The sequence below is a fragment of the Eublepharis macularius genome, chromosome 1 (genome assembly GCF_028583425.1).
Source record: "Eublepharis macularius isolate TG4126 chromosome 1, MPM_Emac_v1.0, whole genome shotgun sequence".
Classification (NCBI taxonomy): Eukaryota; Metazoa; Chordata; class Lepidosauria; order Squamata; family Eublepharidae; genus Eublepharis; species Eublepharis macularius.
The window spans coordinates 92,557,592-92,570,052 of record NC_072790.1 but is presented as its reverse complement, the minus strand read 5'-3'; the positions used below and the strand labels follow the sequence as shown (position 1 = coordinate 92,570,052).

The 12,461-nt window shown below is 39.5% G+C and overlaps 1 protein-coding gene across 2 annotated transcripts in view; it reads right to left on the bottom strand.

Annotated features, from left to right (window-relative positions):
* Positions 1-12,461, bottom strand: part of GRIK2 (glutamate ionotropic receptor kainate type subunit 2) — a 786,155-nt gene that overhangs the window by 87,190 nt on the left and 686,504 nt on the right. The gene's annotated exons all lie outside the window — the stretch shown is intronic.

The following is a 12,461-nucleotide window of genomic DNA, read 5'->3' as shown; positions in this document are numbered from 1 at the left end:
GGTTAGTTATATTATGATTTTTTTTGTCATTAATAAAAAGTGCCCCAAGGAAGGAATGGTGTTTGAAATATTTTTCAGTAAAGCTTTTTTTAACAAATGCCTTCTCAGTATTACCTATCACATTTTGCCAGTATTATGGCCTCATGATACCCAAGTAAAATGTACAATTTTATCTAAATGATTTGCTTGGTAATTTATTAAAGACTTGGTTGTCCACCCACAAAATCAGTTAAAGTTGTTGGATTTGTCTTTTTAACTATTTTTAACTATTATTTTAGTATATGTAAAATTGCTTATATTGTCTTGGAAGTCCAACTTGACTATTTTATAAATTTGACTTTCTGCATAGCATTATGAACATCATTTCACATGCTATTTTGCTTTAATTTAAAGATAATAATATAATAATATATTATATATTATATATATATTATATTATAGTATTATATAATAATATAATGTACTTAGCATGGCACATTTATCAATTTTTTTAAAAAAATCCTGGAATCACTGGAACTTAGTACTAAGACATGTAATCATTGTCAGTATGTGAATCTAATATTCAAAAGACAAGGTGAACATTGGGTATAAAAGATAAATAACATTTCCAAATAAAATGTAGCAAACAGCAAGGTAGGCTAGAGCTGTTTTATGGCATTAGATTACTTTCACCCCCAAAATGTTTGGGTAGTTTGGATTTAAACTGACTGACAATCCAATCTTCTACAGAGGTATAGGCTGGAGTTACTGTACAGAAGGGACTAAACAGCCAGTGCCATTTATACAATAAGACAAAGTGTAATAAAAGATTAAGGTTCAAACCCTTGCTTAACTGGGTAACCCATGCAAGGTCACTCTGTTTACCTCTTTCCTTTGGTAATAAAAACCTACCTTTAAACCTGCTGTCTGCATTACTAAGATAGGGGCACAGTAAAACAACCTGCAGAATGAAACAATCTATGAATAAATATTATTAATCAGGATTACAAACTAACTAGTTGACTATGTTTGCACAATTAACTGAGACAATATGCTCCGCTACTTCAAATAAATATATCAGGTGCTGCTCTGTGGAATGGCAGCTCTTAGAACACTGAGCATTCATATCATAATTCTATAGAATTTCACAAGCAATAACATCAGACATTTCTTGCAGGGAAATGCTGAGCACTTGAAGACAGCACTGTGTTTCGATTGTTAAGCTGTCAGTCAACAACTTTATCAATTGGATGTCAAAAAGCCATTGGGCTATTGATCTGACATCTTGCTGATGGTGAATCATGGTTTTGATTGACAGTCTGAGTGGCTGGACAGTTACATTTAAATTGGTACATTTGTTATCTTAAAAAGGACACAATCCTACTACCTTGACAATTCATTCCACCACCTATACTTCCAACACCGATGACATGCCATGTGCTTGTAAGATAGCTTCATAACTTGTTGTCTTCATGTTTATTAGGTATGCAACAAAGCATTGTTGGTAACAATAATATGCATAGTCTTTGAATTAAATTCTAGTAAACAGCTTGCTGTCTCCTTGAAAATTTTGTATACAATTTTGTATACAACTAAAATTGATTTCTAATCTGCAATCACTATGTAGGAACAGGATCTTTGTTCAAATGTAAAATGTTTTAGTGCTGGCTTGGGGACCCCAAATTGGGTAGAAAGGCAGCATGGAAATACTTTAAATAAATAGCTATACACTGTAAACTCATCCTGCTTTCACTGCTCTCACATTTGTAAGCCCATCATTTTATACTTCCTCTGGAGCAAACCTTTGTTTGTTTACAGATGATATAATAACATGAAAATAATCCATCTGATTTCCAATAATTCATAAAGTATAGATTTAGGGTTGCACACATATGTGTTTTCTTTTTAATTTCTTCTTATTTTTTGATGCTACCATTATGACATTTCCCCATTTTTATTGCTGATATTAAAAGAAACATTACTTCAGTGTAAATTTAACCAGGGAAATTCAAAGTAAGGAAACAGATAATGGAGCAAAACTTGTGAGTTTCAACTGCACAAGGAAGAAGCAAAATCTTTACAGGGAGTTTTGAGATAAAGTAGCAAGAATGAGAAATTCCATAGTATAAATTAAGGAACTGTGCTTGCCAAGCTACCGTTACAATTGCTGACAAATCTTTTTGACTGCAGTTTACAGTTGTCTGACATTCTGTATTTTCTTTCTTTCTCCTTTGCTCAAAGAATGAGGTGTGAAACAGTTTTGAATTGCATGAAAAAACCCATGCGTTGTAAAAGCTTTGGGACAGAGGAAGGAAAGATGGTAACCCTAAATATAACACATGCAAGGCACTGACAAATGTAAAAAGCAAGCCTGAAAAGAGAGATGGAGGAGGCAGGATGCTTAATAGTACAATTGTAAACAGAGTTACCCCAGTATAAACCCATTGATTTCAATGAGCTTAGACTGGAGTAACTCTTCTTAGGATTGCACTATAAGTATCTGTATGCCTCTGCTTAGCTCATTTAGGAACTTATTAAAATATATTCTCACATCTCCCGTTCTATCATTTTGGAACATAGTTGTTTCCCTTAAGTAACATCATGAATAAAGTTTTACTGAGGCAGTGGCTCAGATCCCCTGGAGTATTTCCATGGCTGGAAGGATGGAGCGCATCTTACTCACTGTATTATTCTGTTGGCAGCCTGACATGCCTCCTGAAATCTTGTTCCTGAGGGCCAGGGGATCTTTCCAGATACAGAATTTTGATTTTCAGTCTGTCACAGAAGGGAGGGAGTGAGAAAGTTACACTCCATGAGTGCATATCCTTCTACTTGCAGAAATACTCTGAGGGATCGAAACCACCGTTTCTGAGATCTTTAACCCATAGTTCATTATTCCAGTGCTTTTGTATTGCCGAATAGATAGGGTTCTAGCCCCTCTCCTCAACCATCTCAGGGACTCTGACTTGCAATCCTAAGGGAAGAGCCATAGGAGTCCAAGTCAGTCCAGGAGGGGCCAACATTGCAGAGGTACCTGCCGATGAACCAGCAAGCACCAGAGGCCACCATGCCAGAGAAATTGTGCCACCAGCCCATAAGTTAGCTGCTAGACTTCCAGGCAGGACTCAAACCTGGGCCTGTATTCCCCCCAGGACCCTCTCTCACTTAGGGTTGTCAACCTTCTAGTGGTGACTGGAGAGCTGCCAGAATTTCAGCTGACCTCTAGGCCACAGAGATCTGTTCCCCTGAAGAAAATGGCATCTTTGAAAGATGTTCTCTAGGGCATTATGCCCCACTGAAGAACTTTCGTTCTCCAAACCATGCCCTCTCCAGTCTCCACTTCCAAAATCTCCAGGTATTTCCTAACTTGGAGCTGGCAACCCTACCCCACTCCACAGGAACTGCGGTTAACTGAACACCTAGTCTGAGATGGCACAAAGGTGTTGAAGTGCCATACTGGCTGTGGGCAACCTGCCTGTAGATCCAAAGCAGAGTGCTGAGAGTGATCCTTCACATGGTTGAGAAGTCTGCCTTGCTGGATTAACTGGTCCACTATACATAAGCCCTGGGCTCCAAGCTCTAGTCTACAGTTAGGTTTCCCAGTTGTCTGCCAGTGGTGAGCAACCTCCCAGGGGTTTCCCCCCTCCTTCCAAAGATTGCCCACCACTGGCAGATAACCCAGGAAAGCATGCACTAGGCACATGCCCAGAGAGGTGTGACAAAGTCAAAGTGATGTCATTGCACCACCCACAGGTATGCTCCCTTGCTTTGCTGGGGCCAGTTTTGGCCCTGTGTGAAGTATGAATCAAAATATGAAGCAAATTTTATCACAAAATGGGCCATTTTGTTTGTCACGAAATAGCATTTTGTGGAGCCGCAGTTATCACAAAATTCAAGACTTAGGCCTGTTTCGTTAGCTTCGTGAACGATTCATAATTGCAGACAGGCTGGCACCGATCCATTGATTCCTTAGGCAACAATGGGGCCAGACTTTTGTTGCCATTGGAAACCCCAATCATAGCCCACTTGCCCATGATTGGCAGCTCTCCTAGCCATCTGGAGAGCTTCCATTCTGCCCTATACAGCCAGGAGCTGGGGGTCAATCCTCTAGGCAACCAAGGAGGTGGGCCTTCTGTAGCCATGGGCACACCAATCTCACCCCTCCAAACCCTCTTAGGCAGGTCTGTCAGCCAACCACAGACCTCCTGTTCTGATCTATGTCAGCGTTTTGCTGGGATTGGAGTGAGAGAGTGTGTGGAAGGATTTGGGATTGTGCTTTTGGCTGCTGCTGCTTTAAAGAGACTGAAAGAAACCTCTTATTTCCAACTCTTGCCCTTGCTGTGGGAAGGTCTTTGGGTGAGGGTGCCTTTTTTCCTCCACCCCACCCCACCCCTCACTCTGTCTTCCCGGCCCAGCTCCACCACGGCTGGTCCTTCATCGTCCTCTGATCCAGCAACTCCTGGTCTCCATTTCAGTCATGCACTCTGACAGCACTTCCCTTCTCACCCTTCCCGATCAATGTATTGCAAACTGGGAGGGTGGGTGGAAGAGAGCCTGCTGAAGTCTCCCTGCGAGTTTGGCATCTCCGGGTATGAAGGGGGCTGTTTAAATGCCCTGGGTTCCGATGAATCATGAAACTAATGAATCATTTCAGCAAACGTCAATTTTGTGAAGTTTCGTGATTCGCGATTCGTTGATCACAATGAAACATGGAACTCCCATTTCAGGCTTTTCCCGTTTCATGCCCATGTCTAGTGTGAAGTGCGGGAGCATGCCTGTGAGTGGCATTATGATGTTACTTCCAGGAAACGACATCACCATGCAGGCACTGGGAGCACAAGTACACATTGCATGGTCAAAAGGAGAAAACTCCAGGGAAGTATTAGGAAAGTATAATTCCCCCCCACACACACACACACACTGGGAGGGTATAGGAATCTGGCAACTTTATCTACGGTCTTAAGACAAGACAGAGGCCTTACTCCAGAGGAGCCTAGACTGGCCTGTCTATAGAGTGTAGAACAACCTTATTGAATTCCAGAATGACTACTGAATATTAGTTGTGTTTGATTCCTAATATTAGGACTATAGCTTCGCTTCTGCATATGCTATATTGACAGAAATAATCAAAGATGGTAGCAGTAAAGATACCATTTGTAAATGGGGTGTGCATGTGTATGTAATCAGATCAATTAACAAGTATTAAGAGATATCACTTTACTAAACAGTTGGTAGATAATAATTTTTTACATATTGTCACTGACATTTATCAAATTTACTAAAGCCCTGGCTTCGGAGATACACAGCTCTGTCTCATAATTTCCCAGTCCTTGAGTATTTGCACCTCTGAACAATTCAATATGGGATTTTAAAATCAGAAAGTGTCTTGGCATTTTAGTGAAATCATCAATCACTCAAGCTTCACCTTGTGCTTTATGACACAGAATCTTTTGGATGACTAATAATTGATAGCCTTCTGTTTCATTCACCCAGATGGCAGACAATAATATGGATAAGTTCCACCTATCAAAATGAACTTGGAAAGATTACAGTGCTCATTGACCTACTTTAATCTGTTTATTTTGATGATCAGTAAAAATGGAGAATGAAATTTTCAAAAAAGCCTATTGTGTTGACAACAATTAGTTTTCCACGGCACAGCCCTATAATGCTACACTTAAAAGCAGTGGGTCATCTTATCTGTATAAGAACATACCTAGCTCCAGCACGTCAACTTCATTTCACATCCCAGGATAACATACACATAAAAGTGCAACTGCTAGGATTAGAGCTACAATGCAAGGGGTGGGGGGAGCTCACCAAGGCCACTGAAACTATTCTGCAGCACAGAACTTTGTGGAATGATTCATGTGATATACGTGCCATCATAACGCTTTTTAGTTACCAGTATACTCACATTCACATAAATGAGGACATCAATTAATGTGGCTTTACTAGAAGTTCTGAAGACAAAAAAAGCACCTGTCAAGAAGATTCCAGTTTAGGAAATTCTATAAAAATTAGAATTTGAAATCTTAACAATTCTATAGATTTTTAAAGGAACATATCTCCACTGAAATGATATTGTATAAAAACAACTTGAATGCTAAAATTTCATTTGTAAATTTTTCTTAAGTGATGACAAGTAACTGGATCGCAAGTTTTCTTCTGCCCATGGAACAGCAATGATATGGGGAGGGGTATTGTTTGCCAATTCCCTTTTTTTCTCCTGCAGGCCTGCCATGCCTCCTGGCCCCCAGGAAAAACATTTCAGGAACACAGTGAGCTGCAGCAGAAAGGGGGAGGCAGAAAAGATCCAGTCCATTAGTAGAGTCTTGTGAAACTAACCCAAAGGCTTGTACCAGCTTCTAAAAGAAGCATACAGTCTTCAATCAATGAATTGTTCTGTGGCTTGAGTTTTTTTTTTTAAGACAACAGAAGATTTCACTTAGTCACATGTACTGAATCAACAAAAAATGTGGACGGTGTTTTTTAATCAGAGTGGGTTTCAGTTCTGGTAAAGGATCTGTGTTCTGTGTTGATAGGAAAAAAATTGTGAGATACATATCTGAATTCATGTATTACAAATACCCCTGTTATTATGGTTCGTGGTTTAAGTTGTTACAGTTAAATTGATGTAGACATTTCAAAAATATCACTAATTATGGTGTATATAATGAAATGTATGACCAGTTTCAGAACCATCAAGACAATCTTTATACTCAGTCAAGTTTCCATTTGTATTTGCTGTTTGGAAACAAAGTGAAAACTAGACCACACTAATATGGGCCAATCTTGATAGCATAACTATAACTGATAGCAAAACGTAATCATGGATTTACCATTTATGTATAACTGCAACCAATCTTGCAGCATTCACTGAGTACATAGCTGTTGCCATAATACATACAATAAATTTATATTATGTAGTTTTCGGAAAAAATATCAACCACTGATCGCTAAAGCCAACTCTTAGTGAAGTAGAAATAAGTACTGATGGATTCTGGAGGACTTCCATGGTATCTTTCCAGAACTTAAATGCAATAGGTTGGATCTTACCACTCTCATCAGCAAATTGTGAAATCCTTCAGCACAAGAAACTTTTCTACAACTTTTCTTCACACTATGCTTCAGTCTTTCAGGTGTTCAGTACTGCTGCAGCACTACACTATGTTACTCATACTCCTCATTGCTTCCCATTGCTGCCATCAGTTATAATTTCACTTATACTATATTTTAATTAAAGTTTTCTTGTTGCTTAAGCTCAAGTCAATTTTGTTCAGAGTTGGAAAACAAGCAAACTGACCTTTGTAGCATCTAGATGCTAAAGTCTTCTGTTCCAACATAAAAGCCTCTCACATGGGTTCTAACATTAAAATCATGATTTCTGTAATGCAATGTTATGTTTTATGTTTAAGCCCTTGAGAATACTGAATGTAATTACATTGGTCTCCCGGTCACCTTTTGACTCAGCTTGTATTACTTCTTGAACTAAATCACAAATGGGCTAAGGAGAATTTTTCACTACCGTTTTCATTAAACTATGGTTTCAACTGCAGATAAATTTCTTCACTGACATTTGGTGCCTTGAGCTAAATTAGATGAAGGCCATGGCTTTCTATTTTAAAATGTTGTTATGTTCATCTTCATACACCATAGTCACAAACTGATACAGAGTTATGTGGACTTATCCACTGTTTTGTATTTATGCATGTTGAGGCTAGCATGAATTGCAGCCCATACATTTAATAATGTTCCCAGTAATCAAAGGTCCCAGTAATCCCTGAAATTTAGTCACTTGTAGCTAGGTGTGTTTCCCTTATATTCTTTCAAAAGTCAGAACTCCCACCTTCAAACACAAGTCCAGTGGCATTTTAGAGACCAAAAAGATTTTCAGAATTTAAGCTCTTGAGAGTCAAGAGGGTCAGAATTTAAGCTCTTCTTCCGATTGAAAACAAAGGAAGAGCTCTAACTCTCAAAAACTTACACTCTGAAAATTGTGTTCGACTGTAATGTACCACTGGACTCAACCTTGCTGTTCTACTGCAGACCAACACTCTTACCCACTGAAATATTCCCTATATCCAGTACCAGCAATTCTGAGATTAGAGATTACATGTCCCAACAACCTTGAGCACTGACCTAAGAAATTGTTGCCTTTTCCTGTGGGAGAGAGAACACAATGACAATTATTGCCCAGAACCAGACCTATGAAAGGATGTCAGTAGGGACTGTGGAAGTTGGAACCAGAAAGTTCAACTATCAGACTGAAACCAAAGGAAGAGATTTAGATTAAAACTGACAGAAGGGCCTGAAAACCTATGCAATCCTGCTATGTAACTGGAAGTCATGAAGGCCTAGTTAAATGTCAACCCATTTCAACCCAGATATTGTTGCGGGGGGGGGGGGGGGTTGGCCATTTAACACAGGGAAATTTCCTGGTGGGCACTGCCTCAGAGGGCCACAGGTGGCAGGGTTGTCAGGTCCCCTGACAATGGGTGGGTGGGGATTTACTAAACTGTGAGGAGGTGAAGCCAGCAATGTCATTACATCACCAGCGACATGCTGAGGTCACTCCCTGTGCACCTGGAAGTGATTACATCATTATGCTGGGCAGGGGTTTTTTCCCTGGGAAAATCAAAAAGAGTCCAGAGCACCTTTAAGACTAACCAATTTTATTGTAGCATAAGCTTTCGAGAATCAAGTTCTCTTCGTCAGATGCATGATACAGAGTCTCTGTATCATGCATCTGACGAAGAGAACTTGATTCTCGAAAGCTTATGCTACAATAAAATTGGTTAGTCTTAAAGGTGCTACTGGACTCTTTTTGATTTTGCTACCACAGACTAACACGGCTAACTCCTCTGCATCTATTTCCTGGGGAAAGAGATGACGGAACTCTCAAGAGGGAAATGAGGAAGAAACACATGGGATTCTTTGAAATCATATTATTTTAAAGCACTATTGCCAAGTATTTTCAGGAGGTGCCAGAACTCCGTTCCCCCTGAAAAAAAGCCCTGATGCTGGGGGATGCCAAGGACTCTTTGGTATTTGTGTAAAACTCTATGGTTTAACCATAAAGTTTAGCTCAAGTACCAGAGCATCACCCAGTGACTAAGGATGTAACTTCTGCAAAGCCAGAGTGTTGGGACACTGCTGACATTCCCCCGTTTTCCTGACATTTTTTTCCCTGCTGGCCAACTGAGCAGCATTAGGAAGTGCGCTCTGGCAGTGGGATTCCTGTCTGCCAGCAGAAGAATGTTGGCCAGGATCAAGCACAGCTAACCTCAACAACTCTGCCAAAGCCTCAAGTGCTACTTGGCTAGGCCTGCTTGGCCCAGCCCCTCATCAGCCATGGCAATTGTTGTTAGCTCATCAACTGTCTCTTCCTACACTACTTCCAGGTTGGGGGTTGATTCTGTGGGTGAACTAATGCTCATTATCAGCAACAATTAGCTGAGTAGTCCTGCAATGCTGTCTTGTAGCACAGCAGGAGCTGCTCAGCTTGGGTGCTCCAGGACCATTCTAACTTCCCAGTCCATTCCTGCCAGCTATAATTTCTCATCCTTTGTTGGATGAACCTTCTCTGCTTACCTACCCCATTAAAGTGGTTCTAATTGTTAGCCATGAGCCAATGTGGTTGCTGAAACCAGCTAGGGTTGTTAAGAAGCTCCTAGCACTGAAGTGCCTTCAATACTTACTTCAATGCAAGTTACTTTTATATTCCCATGTCAATCCATTTCAAATTGTAACTAGAAGACTCTAAAATAGTATTCTGTTTTTCTAAAGAAAGCATAGAAATCTTGTGCCAACCCAACTTCACAAACAGGAGGTTATCTGTCCTCTACTAAAAAAAAATTGGTATCCAGACTCAAAGAACACCTATTCAAAGAAAGTGGCTGATTAAGAGAAAAAACAGGGCTCATTTCGAGGGGGAACGCACAGGAACGCGGTTCCAGCAGTTCTCCAAAGAGGTCACATGTCAGGTGGCCCTGCCCACCTGACTTTCAGCCATTTTGGGCCCGTTTCAGCCTGGATGGGGCCAGAACAGCCTGGATTGGATCGGTGCTGGGCGGGGGAACCTTCCCCTGCCCAGCACTGACCCGATCTGGGCCATTTCTGCCCCAAACCAGGCCCAAAAGGGCCCAAAATGGCCACTTTCAGTCATTTAAGGCCCCTTTTTGCCAATTTGAGCCCAATTTTGGCCCTGAATGGCCAGGATTGGGTCCAAAACAGCCAGGATAGGTGATACCAGGGTGTGTGGCATATGTAAATCAGTCATGCTAATGACACACTTCTGGTGATGTCAAGGGGTGTGGAATATGCTAATGAGTTATGCTAATGAGTTCCTCCAGCTCTTTTTCTACGAAATGACCCCTGGAGAAAACAATGTTTGGACAACTAATTAATGGAGTGTCAAAACATCTGTTGTGAAAAATATACAAAATTCTACTGCAATATGCCACAGAATCAGAACAAGTCAAAAACTTTGATAAAGTGGATGTAAAGCTTTGGTGAAAATATTTCTATGAATCAATGGGAAAATTTATGGACCAAAGAAATTAAATTTACAGATTATCAAATGTTAAGATAGAATTGGTATAAAATGTTTTTAGATGGTATATTAACCCTAAAGACATTGCAAAAGCTAATAAGGATGATAGTGGAAGGTGTTGGAAATGTATTGGAAGGTGTTGAAATACAGACATTCTATTGTATGTGGCGTACATGTAAAAAGTCAAGAAAATATTGGACAAAAATACATGAAGAGATGCAAAAGATATTAAAATTTCGCTTTGAGCTGAATCCCAAAAATATGTTATTAAATGTTTTACCTAGTAATATTATAAAAACACACAGTGAACGTTTTAAATATATGGTGACAACAGCAGAAGTAGAATATGCAACAAAATTGAAGACAGAATCTTGTCCAGATGTGACTGAGTGGATGAACAAATTGTATGAAAATGCGTCTATGGCCAAATTAACTTTTTATATACATAACAGACTAATCTTACAATTTCAGAAAAAATGAACTTTTTTGACTATGTAGCTAAAAACTAAGAAAAGGGTTTTTTTTATTAACCTCATCATTAACCACACCACTAAGGAAGCAGACAAAAGGAACTCATGTCTCAGTCAACACATTTTGGGGGAAGTAGATGAGCCAAAACAAGATGAAAATGATCTCAATACAGAAACTGTGTTTATGGCTACTGATAATGAAGAAAAGCTGACCATGCAACTCCTATCTAATGCTTTCTGATGGTAAAAAAATCAAAACAACCAATCAAAATGCTACAACATTGCTTTGTGGGATTCTTCTTCAGACTGGACTCTATGCTAAACAAAAATAGCAAAGAACTAGGGTGAGTGTTTGGGGGCATTGAAGAAAAGCCCTCAATATGGCCCATAGTGTAATTTTAGAAATGTAATTATCTTGATGTTATCACAGTCCACCAAATGCTTGAGCTGGAAGTTTTTGCTCCTACACCAACTCAGATTTTATCCAAGAATCTAGGAGTCAGTGAAGTATCACCTTAGTTTGTGGCAGGTTCCAACTATTGAAGCTGTCTGTGACTGTCTGACTGTATCCTGTCTATGTCAATATTGCTTAAATGTTTAGTTAGTCCTTTTGGAATTGCACCTAGTGCTCCTATCAGTACTGGAATGGCCGTTGTATGTTTCTCCCAGAGATGCTGAACTTCAAATCTTAGCATCTTATTATTATCTTTATTATTATTATTTGCAATTTAGCAACATTTTTCATGAGTCATGAGATTATACATATATGTGGAATAGGATCATAGCATGTGTGTGAAAGGGCCTTATGTTACAAGTTTGAACTGAACTCCACAATCTAATGCTTGGGTACTGCTGAAGACTACAGTGTTTCTTCAAAATCATATATCTAAAATGTAATAATCTATTTATGTCCTGCTCATGTGATGTGCCCACTATAAAAAAAAACCCTTGCAATCCTATTAACTGATGTATTCAGATGGTGTATTCAGAAACATCTGAAAAAGGAGGCCATGAAAAGCTTATACTGGAGTTTTTTTAAAAAATAGTCTTTAAGGAGTCAACATGACTGTTTATTTTTGCTTTATTGTACATAATTTTGCTGGGGGTGTTAGTCCTTCTCTCACTTTCTTACTCTCACGGCTCTTTAAAAATGATGCTAAATTATGTCAATGTGTCCTTTTGGATGTCAAAAAGAATAATTGTGAGCCTCAGGCATGAGAACAACACATGCAAATGGAATACAGCTTCAAGAAATGTCACACAACCAGTAAACCAGCTATTTACAGCACTCTAGATGAAACCGACCGACCATCTGCTGTCAACAGCACTTGGTTACAGGACTTTAGTTAATACGATCAGTGCCATCTACAGACTGATCAGATAACAGGGATAACAACCAGACATTAACTTCTATGATAGTGAAAGAGAGTCATCATATAACCGAGAGCTATATAACA